We start from the raw sequence: 12,995 nt of genomic DNA on the forward strand, positions 1-12,995 counted from the left end.
CACCGTGGCAGAGCAGCCCTGTGGGGTGTACAGAGCTATGTAACAGGAGGCAGCCCTGTTAGTGAAACTGGAGCTTCAGTCACTCCAGCATATTTATACCGGGCCTGTTCCCATTCCTGTTGCTGCCCTGCCTTTCGGTCTAGGCCAACAGGTTATAGGCGGTAATGTTTAACTCAGGCTTTCTGAGTTATTTGCACCTTTTAATCACTTCCCGAGGCTGGGAAGCAACTTCCCCTGCCTTCCTGCAAAGGACACGTGTTCCCTTATCCCTCCCTTCTGTACTCCCCATCCTTAGTGGATCTGATCCTTGAGAAACAGGCTGGCAGAGACATCAGTGGCTGAAGGCTGTGTGGCTGTCTACAGATGTGCTGACCAGGGCCACGTCTAAGCATGCTTGGTTGGGATCATGCCTCCAAGTACACAAGAACACTAAACTGGAAGATAGAACCAATGGCGTCCAAGCTTAAATGTGCCTTAATTTCAACACAGGACAACACTGAGCTACAGTCTCAGGCCTAGGGTGCCAGGTCCTGGAGTCCTGGGATTACTTCAGAATCTCAGGTTTCCTGCAGTGGGGTGGGGGGGAATAGTTTCTCCCCCTAGTGAGTGGGAGGTAGGGTGACCAGGTGTCCCAATTTTAGAAGGACAGTCCCGATATTTGGGGCTTTTTCTTATATAGGCTCCTATGACCCCCCCACCCCCGTCCCGATTTTTCACACTTGCTGTCTGGTCACCCTAGTGGGAGGAAAAACTCAAAAATGTGACCTGGCTGTTACTGATGCTTGGGTCTGTAGAGAGCCTGGGACAATGGCTCTGAGATGGGGGAGTGTAACAGACACAGTGAAGGCTGCTGAAGTTTGCAGGGAGTCAGACACCATCCCCCTCAGAGGGGTGAATTGACCCCTTCATCTCTATGGGCTGATATCTCCAACAAACACGGCTCTGGGGACCCTGCCAAGCTCACCCGAACAGGCGATTCTGAGGAGAAAAGTACAGCAGCCCTCCCTCATCAAGCAGAGACACCCAGGCTGCTGGAATAAGCGCTGGGAGGGTTCTTGCTGCCATTCCTGGAGGGGAGAGAGGGACCCCATGGCACTGCTGCAGCTCTCTGGGAGGAAAGGGGGGCTCCATGCCACCCTCCAGTGGGCTGGACAGAGGGGCCTCATATCATGGCCATAAAATGTCCAGGGCTCAGAACAGGAGTCATCTGGCCCCGCCTGCAAATTCACTTCCCACACTCTCCTCTGCAGTAACCTCATCCCGTGGCTCTTCCACTTCCTCAACCCGACCCCCGTTTGCCCCCATAAAAAACTCACAACCATCTACTAGAACTCCAGACCGTGTAGCCCCCCACCCCACCCCCAGCAACGGCGGGGGCCTTCTGTTTCCAAAGCACCTTCTGCATAGGGTAACCAGTTGTCCCGTTTTTATAGGGACAGTCCCGTTTTGGGGGGACTTTTTCTTATCTAGGCGCCTATTACCCCCACCCCCTGTCCTGTTTTTTCACAGTTGCTCTCTGGTCACCCTACTCCTGCGTGAGCTAAAGGAGAACCTCCCTTCGCCGTGAGCAGTAGAGGGCTTGTGACACACAGCTGAGCAAGCTCTGATGCCCTCCCACACAAGGGCCCAGTTTACCCCCCACTGCCTCCCCAGTGCTATACTCAGTTTACCCCGGATTATTTCACTTGCCTTGCTGTGAGCAGGCTGGGACCCCCAGCCTGCCTTATAAGACTGAGCTTGGGGCAGCTTCACTCCCGCCGCGTCGCTCCCCAGTGGGCCGTGGCCAGCCTGCCAAGGGGAGAGGGGCGGCGGGGGGGGGGGCTCTGCCAGCGTTAGGCTCTGGGACGTGCCAGGCTCCTGCCCCCTCCCGGACTCTCAGGCTCTGGGACGTGGCTGCAGGGGACCGTGATGCGCCCCCCCGAGCTCCCGCTGCAGCGCGGCCGCTCCCCGGGGCGCAGGACCAAGCGCCCCCGAGACGCACCGCCCGCCCCGGCGCCCCCCACCCGGCCCCTCCAATCCGGGCCTGCAAACTACATCTCCCAGCATCCCGCTGGCCCCACAGTGCCTCCCCCCTCCCCCCACACACACACCTGAAGAGCCAATGAGGAACCAAGCAGCGCAGCCCCAAATGCCAGGCGGCGCTTCCTGCCCCAGTGACACCGGGGCGCGCTGGGGACGGTGCTGAGCCAAGGTGCGTTTCTGGGCGTGGGGGTGGAGGGTCCTGGGCGGGGAGGGGGGCTGTGGGATCCTCGCCTCTCCTGGGTCCCTCTCCCTTGGCCAAATGGGGCTGGGGGAGAGGGGGAAACCCCGGCCACATAAGGAAGGGGTCCCCCCTCCCCCGTGCGGCTGGCGAGGGGGCCACCTGCCCGGCCACGGCTTTGCCAGGCGGCGAGCCCCATCCCTGGCTGGGACAAGCCGCGTTGCAGAGAGCCAGGCTGCGGGAGATCAAGGACTAATCAGCCAGGGATCTGCGCCATCTCCCCTCTGCGGGATCTGCATTTTCCAGTGTGTACCCCCCCCCCCGCCCCCTTCCTTGTGACACTTCTCTGGGGCTTGTTATTGCTGGCTCATAGCAAGGCGCCCTGTCTAACGGCGTGCGTCCGTGGCGTTGGAGACCTCTGCCTGCAGCCGCCTCCCCTCCAGAAATCGTTGCAAACAAGACCAAATCCTGCCACTGCACTGGGGGGAATCGGGCGGGGAGTTTCCCCCTGCACGCCCTGTGCGTTGTCAGCGCCCTGCTGGCTAACCGGCAGCTCCTTTCAGTTTTCTGGCTCGACCCCCAGGCACCGGCAGAAGCTGTTTCTCTTTGGTTAATAGAGAATGCCCTGAAATTCTTCACGGGCGGGTTTTGGATTCTGTGCCTGGGGAGTTCAGGGAGACGGACTCCTTCACAATAGGGTGTTTTAAACAGTGAACAACAACAAAAAATCATATGGAAAACGGTGCTTGGTAGAGTTGAGCCCTGAAATAAATGTAAGCTCTGGGGCTGGACTGGAGTTTGCAGCTCAAATTTACCAGGCTGAGTTAAAAGACCCTGATGTGTGGGGACAATGGGATCCATAAAGGAATGCAGTAACATTATGAATGGGGGCGAAAGCACTCAAGTCAGGTGTCTTTTATACAGGACTCTAGAACTAACGGCTTTCGGGCTCAGGGCTCTTTGTCTGGCCCGGTGCCTTGAGAGTTTAATTACTGTAATAACTTTTGATGGGTGGGATGGATGCACTACAGGGAAACCTCTAATCCCTCAAGCCAAGCTGCCTCTTCCAGATGTACCCTGCACCTGGCGTGTTACTAACCAGCTGTCATTTTAGGACTATAATTACCAAATAAGTGAGCTATAAAACACACATCAGGGGAAGGGTGGAAAGAGAGCAGAAACCCAGTTCGCTGCCCTGCAATATACTTAATCTGGAGTTGGGAGAGTTAGCATGAACTTGTTTGTTACTAGCTTTGCAATATTAGGGAACCCTTAATGGACCATTGAAAATGCTAATGCCAGTGAGTTGTGCTTGGCTACCATAGAGATGGGAAAGGAGGACTTGTGGCACCTTAGAGACCAACCAATTTATTTGAGCGTGAGCTTTCGTGAGCTACAGCTCACTTCATCGGATACATTCAGTGGAAAATACAGTGAGGAGATTTATATACACACAGAACATGAAAAAATGGGTGTACGATAACACCGATTTTTTCATGTTCATGTTCTGTGTGTATATAAATCTCCTCACTGTATTTTCCACTGAATGTATCCGATGAAGTGAGCTGTAGCTCACGAAAGCTCACGCTCAAATAAATTGGTTGGTCTCTAAGGTGCCACAAGTACTCCTTTTCTTTTTGCGAATACAGACTGACACGGCTGTTACTCTGAAACCTGTCATAGAGATGGGAGCATTAAAGACACCTGCGTAGTTGTGAGGTCCTTTATGAAATAGCATGTATGTGTGAATTTGGGGGGGGGGGAATTGAGTCTGCAACCTTGGTGTATAATCCTTCTGAGTTGTTAAATGGAGCTGTGCTAATTTTCCATTCAGCTATGACTGATAGCTAATCTTCTTTGGACCATGAACTCCTGGGGTCAGGGAATGTGCCCCCGTCTGTTTAGGCAGAGCAGCGGGGGCTGGCAGCGCTGTATACACATGTTGTGCAATGACAACATTAGCTGGCAATGTGATTATGCAACAGTGAATGTTTGGCCTAAGAGTAGCTGGCTTGTAGCTAATCACCTTGTCTGCAGGTGTAAGTGCTCTCTGGAGCCATGGAAGCTGGTGCTCTTTATGAGACACAAGAATCTTTCCTCTTTTTTCCCCCTTCCCCCCCCCCCCCCCCGTTCCAATTTACTCTTCAGTTTTAAGGCTGCCTTTTGTGCCATCTCTGCTCACAAGCCAGGAGGCAGGTAGGTGCCAACCCAGGTCTCTAGATGGGCGGGAATAAGGGGACTGTATTCCGAATATCCATCCCAACGCCTTTATATGAGCAAGCTGCAGACCTGCCTGCTGAACTCTTTGGTGTCCCAGTGAGGATTTTAACGAGTCCTCAGCGTCTCGACTGGAAGCGGTGGTGCTGTGGCCATCAGGCCTTAAGCCAGTGCCCTGCCTTGCTCTTTGGGTGTGATTTATCGTTCTTGGAAGCTACAACGTTCCTGAACTTCTTGGAAACTCCGCTGCAGCGAGCAAGACAGCAGAATTAAATGTGGAAGACTCAGCTTAGGAACCCTGAACCAGATGCAGCACCACATCACGCCCCCTCTCCCCCCAGTATTCATGGGGGCTCGGATTTCAGAATTGCTCGGCAGGCAGCATACTGAGCTCTCTGGAAAACCAGGCTAATTATTAGGTGCTGGAATGCGAGTTCCGCTCTCCTTACATTCTGGTACCTGTTCTGGGAGCTGAGCCCTTCTGAAAAATCTCAGGCAGATGGAGAACAAAGAACTTCAGTGCAAATGAGACACCAGTGAGAGACCTTGGAGCAAGCCCCTTGGGAATCTTGGCGCCATGGTCAGAAGTGGGCTGTCTGGGGAGATGAGATGGGAGCACTGCCGGGCTTTGCAGGTGGGTGGGTGGGTTAGGTAGGGCTGCCTCCCTCAGAAGATCAGGAATTCAGTGGGGATGGGCAAGGGCAAAGACCAGCTGGAATGCTGGGGAAAAGAGACTGTTGGGGACTGGGATGGGACAGAAGGTCTTGGTGGCCCTGGGCCCCATTTTGCCCTAAGTCACTGCTATTTTACACAGGGCTAACTTCACCTACCATCAAAATGCAGCCACCTCTGAGGCGAAGTGTGGCATCTTCACAATGGTGCAGAGCAACAATAAAAAAAAAGACAAAGCAGCTGATGACAGGAAAGTGAAGGAGGATGCTAGGGCCAATGAAAACTGCATGGAGGATTTAGGGAGCCAGACTGTCGTTACCCAAGCTTGAATTTGACCAGCCCTCAAGAGTCATTACACCTTACTCTTGTGGCAAAGGTTATGGGATCTTTAAGGATCTGTGGGGTCAGAATCGCTGAAACACAGCACCCCAAACACCACACTGGAGCACTGGGGGCAGGACTTGCCTTGAGGAAAGGATGCTCCCAATTGAGTCGCCAGCCCCATTCTTTGCTGTGTTGACTTTGGTGGTGTCCTATCCAATCCCTCAGTTGGCTTGCTCCCAGGCTAGCTGGCGATGTGGCATTTGACCGCTCAAGCTGACGTGGCTGTTGCTGAAGACATTTGAACTGAAAACCAGGCCCTGGCATTTCCTGGACAGGACTCTAGCCGCATGGTTTCATGGTAAGTCACCGAGCTCCTTAGCCCAAGCACGTCTGAAGTTCAGTTAAGAGAGGTTCTCAGTGTCCGAGCCTATAAGGTTCAGAGAAGATCAGGGTTGGAAGGGACCTCAGGAGGTCATCTAGTCCAACCCTCTGTTCAAAGCAGGACCAATCCCCAATTTTTGCCTCAGATCCCTAAATGGCCCCCTAAAGGATTGAACTCACAACCCTGGGTTTGTAGGCCAATGCTCAAACCACTGAGCTATCCCTCCCCCCCGCCAGTTCCCATGTTCCCATGACCAGTTAGAATGCCGGTGATGCTGTTTCCTTCTACACCAATGCACAGTGCTGCAAGGGCAAGAACAGGCCATCCCCTTGTACTGGGTGACAGCTGTGCCTACTGGAGAAAGGCTGGCTTGGAAGTTTGGGGTCTTTCCCTAACCTTTGTGCCAGGCTCCTATTAGAACTGGCAACACCAGGCCCGCGGGGCTGGGAACATCGGAAGTTGAGGAACCAGTTTGGAATAGCTGAAGGGCAAAACTCTGCCTTCTCCAAAGCAGGACTGTGCTGGGGCAAGCCAGGAGACGCTATGCCAGGAGGGGTTATGCCTAGGGAAGGCACTAGAGAGCCTACTGGGAAGCAGGTCCTGCTTCATTCCCAGAAAAACCATGCCCTCATCCTACTTTCCCAGCTCCTGCCTGGCATGTCTCCCATACTATTCTGCAGTGGTGGGGCCGTAGGTACATCCTTGGCAGGGCCGCCCCTCCAGAAGTGTTGGCTGGACCGTACCCTGCAGCTCAGCTGTAGCTACTGCCTATGTGATGCCCCTGGAGAAGGGGCGAGGGAAGGGCTGCTTGCTCCACCTAGTACGTGCCTGGCTCTAACTTGCCCTAAGGCCACATCTCACCTAGCAAAGTCTTGCCAATCTAGCTACCCAGGTATACAGGAAACAGCAACCGTAAAAATCTGAAGACGGATATACTGATACCAGCAAACCTTCCCAGTGGAGACACTGCTTATACTGGCAAACGTGTGCTTTTGCTGGTGTAGTTTATACTGGTTCCCTGAATGAAATAAGCTGTCTTTTTTTCCAAGCTCCACTAGGACTTTTGCTGGAATAGGGGTGTGGCTTTTTGGCAACATTTCTATCCGCCATTACTACGCTGGCAAGCTTCTAGTGTAACCCTGGTATCAGCATCAAAGGGTTTTATCTAGGACGATCGTTCTTGAGAACATGTGGTGCCAGATTCGATGACAAATTGGCAATAACGAAAGAGGCGATTGTGATGCAACGAGAGGCAATTGCAATCATATGGTAATGTTTTTTTGCCCTTTGGCAGAGGCTTAAAGGGACACAGTCAGGGCCTTATAAAACCTGATCATCAATAGAAATGCTTCTGTTGAGAGTCTTACAAAAGGGGGTGTATGTGGAGGCAGTGGGGAAAATAACATCTCTCGGCGTTATCTGCCGTTCCCTGCTAAGGGAAACTCACGAGCAACTGGCCTAAAAATAGGTAAATGTGACCATTTACACCGAATTTTTGTACTTTGCTCATTCTTGGTCAATGGCAGTATTGCCAACCGCAAGCATTCAAAAACTATGAGATTTGCTTAAATGTTATTATTACACTTAAAAAATTGTCATAATTTGGGCTGTTTTTCTTTCTGGCTTGAGCCTCTTGGAGTCCTATTTTCAAGTTTTGCGCTGCAATCAGAAGGGCTAGAACTAGCTGTCATGAAAACTGAAATGCTCAAATAGCATCCCTGCGGGACGTAGGGGTGTAAGAAAAACTATGAGACTCCTGTTAAAATGCTGGAAGTTGGCAACAACACTGCCTATGGCATTTATTGGAGAAAAGCATAATCGGTCTTGAAAACTCAGTTTTAGTAATTCTGAGTGCTGTTAGGAACTCAAATAAGGAAGTCCTGTATTATATATATACATTTATACCTGACAGTTTCCCTTCAAGTTCTGCCATTGCAGAGTTGACTCCTTAAATAACTGATCAAGTGTCTGGGCATGACTGTAATGTAAAAGGACATTCCAAACTTGATCAAATCATAGAATAGCCTTTAGAGAGGTGCAAGATTAGACTATAAAGTTCACACTAATTCCTAGGATATGGGGTTTATGCTGTGAGAGAACTCTGCAGAGTTTCAATATGTAGTCTGTTTGTGCAGATTTATTCAAGTGCCAGCAGAGACCTGGAAGGAAAGGGCGTTTGGATGGGCCTCTACAGGACATGGCTGCTGGCTTCCGTGTCTTTATTTAGCACTGAGTACGTTGTCTCTGTTTAGTAACTGGCCGGCACCGTGGCAAGTTCTTATTTCCCAGACACCCAACATTTCCACAAGCTCTGTATTGCCAACCTCTAGAGCTCAAAAAATCGGGAGTCGGGCCCGCAAAGTGGTAAGAGTTTTACAAACACTTCTCTTGAGTTGCTTTCTGATTTTTGAGCCTTTGGGGACTTTCCCCCAGCATGTTTTTCTCCAAACCCGTGAGAGCTAGATTTGTGGTTTTGTTTTTTGAAATGAAAGCTGAGATTCTCACATAACCACATGACTGCAGGAGCTGGGGCTTTACCAAAAACACCCAATACCGCAAGAGCTGGCAACACACACTGTCATTTAGATTCTCATTATGTATGGGAAAGGAAAAGAGAATAAACCAAGTCTTCCTGGGAGTGCAGGAGGCGTGTGACCTTCCCAAACATGCTGGATCAGCTTTGCCTTGCAAAATGGCAGCTTGTCTCCAGGAGGCTGTCTGTCTGAAGAAACTTAAAGGTGCCGTACCCTGAAAATAAGCTAATGTCCCAATAGGCCGATGCAAGGAGGATGTCTCTCCTCTCTTCCCAGTACATGTTCTCTGCTGGTACTGGGATCTGCTATAGTCTTTGTCACGGTTCCTCCCCCACTCTGAACTCTAGGGTACAGATGTGGGGACCTGCATGAAAAACCTCCTAAGCTTATCTTTACCAGCTTAGGTCAAAACTTCCCCAAGGTACAAAATATTATATCCGTTATCCTTGGACTGGCCGCTACCACCACCAAACTAATACTGGTTACTGGGGAAGAGCTGTTTGGACGTGTCCTTCCCCCCAAAATACTTCCCAAAACCTTGCACCCCACTTCCTGGACAAGGTTTGGTAAAAAGCCTCACCAATTTGCCTAGGTGACTACAGACCCAGACCCTTGGATCTTAAGAACAATGAACAATCCTCCCAACACTTGCACCCCCCCTTTCCTGGGAAATGTTGGATAAAAAGCCTCACCAATTTGCATAGGTGACCACAGACCCAAACCCTTGGATCTGAGAACAATGAAAAAGCATTCAGTGTTTTACAAGAAGACTTTTAATAAAAAATAGAAGTAAATAGAAATAAAGAAATCCCCCCTGTAAAATCAGGATGGTAGATATCTTACAGGGTAATTAGATTCAAAAACATAGAGAACCCCTCTAGGCAAAACCTTAAGTTACAAAAAGGATACACAGACAGAAATAGTTATTCTATTCAGCACAATTCTTTTCTCAGCCATTTAAAGAAATCATAATCTAACACATACCTAGCTAGATTACTTACTAAAAGTTCTAAGACTCCATTCCTGTTCTGTCCCCGGCCAAGACGACTACAGACAGACACAGACCCTTTGTTTCTCTCCCTCCTCCCAGCTTTTGAAAGTATCTTGTCTCCTCATTGGTCATTTTGGTCAGGTGCCAGCGAGGTTACCTTTAGCTTCTTAACCCTTTACAGGTGAGAGGAGCTTTCCCCTGGCCAGGAGGGATTTCAAAGGGGTTTACCCTTCCCTTTATATTTATGACAGTCTTGCTTGGGATTCTGCCAGTACGTAGCAGTGGAGCACATCCGCTTAATCAGTGATCAGAAAGATGAGACGCTGGAAGTGTCAAATGTGCCCGGGCAAAGTACTGTGTTCCTTTATGGAAATATTCCTTTCTAAGCTGTGAAGTGGAATCTTAGCCGGGCTTATTTTTTAACTGGTTTAAAATATGCAGACACAGAAATGTGGAGATAGGGTCATCACTAGGCTCGACAACTTATGGGGAGGTTTTTAAAGGGCGGGTACTAAGCTGTGTGGCTCATGCTACAGTTTCATGGGGAGAGTGAGATGTTGCCAGGACCCTTGTGGCAAAAACAGCAGGAGGAGGTGGCTAGGGCAGCTGCTGGATCCAGGGACCACAGTGCAAGGGAGCCCAGCACGCATGCAGGAGGCAAGGTGAAGCTATGCCAGAAAGGCTGGGGCAATCTGTATGGGGCCGTGGGCTCAGGGGCCGGTTAACGACAAGTTCATCGCTGGCCTCTGGCATGAAAGTGCCATCTGGAAAGGAGGCGTTTCTGCAGAATACACGAAGCAGCCGCTATTTGGCTGTTGCCTGGAAACTAGCATAACCACATCAAAACCGCTTTCCCCAGAAAATTGCTGACTCCCTGGCGGCTGCACATAGGTGCAACCGCACTGACTGTGGGGAGGAAGTGCCTGCCTCCTGCGCTGGCTTTCTGGGAGATGCCAACAGGTGCTCCATTGGCAGAAGGAGCCATGATCTCTTCCTCCGCTCCAGCAGCTGGGCACTGCGGAAAGCTGGCTTCCACGGCACCAAGCCACCAGTGGGCTAATTTGTTTGGCTGGTGACTTTGGCAGCTGCAGACCTGGGAGGGAGATACCACTGCACATAAGAGAGAGATTCTGGAGGGTACTGGACCGCCGAACCCTCTCTTCCCCCACAACTTTCCTGCTGGATAGGAGTCTTGGCCAGCTGATAAACCAGGGCCTAACCTGATGCGAATATAATCAGGATTGTTGCAGGTAACTTGGAAAGGCTCCATGCTGATCAGTCTGTGAAGTTGTACCAGACGGTGCTTGTGGGAAATCAGAAGGTCCAAGTGTGATTCACTGGCTTGGTCCAAACAATCACATCTCCGTCTAGTGGCTGGCCCCAGTTTGATAGTTCTTCACTGTTAACGAGCTACTCCTACTACCTCAAGTGGCTGTGGCTTTTAGCTGTGAGGCTGAGGTAGGGTGACCAGATGACAAGAACAAAGTATCAAGACACATGGGGGGGCAGCCACAGGCTCACCCCCCCACCAGGGCCGGCTCTAGGTTTTTTGCTGCCCCAAGCAAAAAAAAAAAAAAAAAGCTGGAGGGCCGCCGAAGCAAAATATTGGGACAAATGGCGTCCCGACCGTACATCAGTCGGGACACGGGACAAACAACTAAGTATCGGGACATCTGGTCACCTGCGGCTGAGGTCCTCCAGTCATCCCTGCTAACCCTCGTGACCTTAGCAGAGGTGAGCACGTGTGCAGTCGAGCAGATCGGAATAATAGCTTACCAACTTAGGGTCCTTTTGGTTCCTGCAGATCGGTGCTTCAGCTCCTAGGTGACACTTCTCATGCATCGACTGCAGCAGGTTATCTCATCACTTAAGGTGAAATTCGCACAGCTTACGTTTTGAGCGCTTAAGTGGTGCAGACGTTTTGGGGCTGGTCCTACACACCGGGATCATTTCACCTGAGTTAACGGGCATGAGCCTTTACTGTTTCAAACCTCTGGGCTTTTACGAGCTGGCCGTAAACTCGGTGGAGTTCACTTGCCGATTTGTTGTTGAAGCTTTGTGTAGCTTAAGTGTAACTATTGCGACATAATCCTGGGATGGAATTCTTGCTTGCCTCACTGGTGTGTTATGTAAAAAAGAGATCCCTATCTCCTGAGCAGTTTAGACCCGATCTATCCTACCTTGCTGATAAAGATAAATTGCATGTTTTAAATTTCTCTTTAAAATGACCTAATTACAAAACTACAGTGAAGCTAGCATTGCTGCTGTGGTTATTCTCTTCATCAAAGAACTATCAGAAATCAGATTTTTCTCTGTCCTGTGAAAAAAATCTTGAGATTTCTAAATTATTTTTTTGTTCCAAGGACGGATGAAAAGCCAAAACTTTTCGCAAAACTCGATTTCAGTTTGAGCAAAATATTTTTGTTTGAATAAATTCAAAATGTTTCATTTTGATTTCAACCCTTCTTTAAAAAATTGTATAAGTACATTTGAAACAAAACTCAAATCTTTGTGGGAAAAATGGGATGTTCTGACACTTTTTAAAAAAAAAATTTGAAAAAAGTTTCACATGAAATTTTATCAAATACAATTTTGCAAAATACGTTGGCGTTTTTCCAAAGAAAACTATTCTGATTAAAATTTTCCAACGAGCTCTAGGTAGATCCCACTTCAGGCAGAAGAAATCTAGTCCAGGTCTTACCTGTGACCAATAGATACAAAGTGTTGGCTAAGGCTAAGATCAGACAAATATAAAGCACATCTTTGATCTGTGACAGAAATACCTCAGTCAGGAAGGCTTTGTGTAGGTTTTTTTTATGTGTTTGTTTTGTTTGGATCCAGTCACAAATAAATGGGTGCTATGCTATTGTTGGAGACTAAACTAAACTTTCTGGCAGGATCAAAGCAAACTGTGATGGCCCATAAACTGGGTCCCAATAGACAATATCTGACATGTTGGCAAAAGTCTGTTCTTGTTTTCTTCCATATACAGAGCAACCCTATACTTGGTCTAGAATCAGGAAACAAGACTACTTCTGGGAAGATCATGTTCTTTTAAAATCTTCCCAGAGAGGTAGGGCGTGCAGTGTTTAAGACTCTTTAGTAGGTGACGGGTAGGGGGTAAATGGCAGTTGTGTCGCTGTTCGTGGCAATCCAAAATAACGTTAGAAGCATCCGCTGCTTGGATGCAAGGGCCAGAATTCCCATGAATAGGAGGCTAACTCTAGGCTTTCAGATAGACGGCCGAACTGGTTGAGGGGAGATAGGATTGCTCTCTATAAATATATCAGAGGGATAAATACCGGAGAGGGAGAGGAATTATTTAAGCTCAGTACCAATGTGGACACAAGAACAAATGGATATAAACTGGTCATTGGGAAGTTTAGACTTGAAATTAGACGAAGGTTTCTAACCATCAGGGGAGTGAAGTTTTGGAATAGCCTTCCAAGGGAAGCAGTGGGGGCAAAAGATCTATCTGGCTTTAAGATTAAACTCGATAAGTTTATGGAGGAGATGGTATGATGGGATAACATGATTTTGGTAATTAATTGATCTTTAAATATTCATGGTAAATAGGCATAATGGCCTGTGATGGGATGTTAGATGGGGTGGGATCTGAGTTACCCAGGAAAGAATTTTCTGTAGTATCTGGCTGGTGAATCGTGCCCATATGCT

At 49.3% G+C, this 12,995-nt stretch overlaps 1 protein-coding gene across 8 annotated transcripts in view; it reads left to right on the plus strand.

Moving 5' to 3' along the window:
• The first annotated feature begins 2,100 nt into the window (after positions 1-2,100).
• The window catches only part of LOC311520620 (myogenesis-regulating glycosidase-like), a 36,827-nt gene continuing 25,932 nt past the window's right edge, over positions 2,101-12,995 (plus strand). For 7 of the 8 annotated variants that reach the window (XR_014711646.1, XM_084628197.1, XM_084628200.1 and 4 more), the window contains exon 1: positions 2,101-2,191. The gene's annotated coding sequence lies outside the window, so the exon portion shown is untranslated. The remainder of the gene's footprint in view (positions 2,192-12,995) is intronic. The other variant, XM_084628201.1, reaches the window with a different exon arrangement.

This window comes from Lepidochelys olivacea (genome assembly GCF_965140295.1).
Source record: "Lepidochelys olivacea isolate rLepOli2 genome assembly, chromosome: 5".
NCBI classification, from domain to species: domain Eukaryota; kingdom Metazoa; phylum Chordata; order Testudines; family Cheloniidae; genus Lepidochelys; species Lepidochelys olivacea.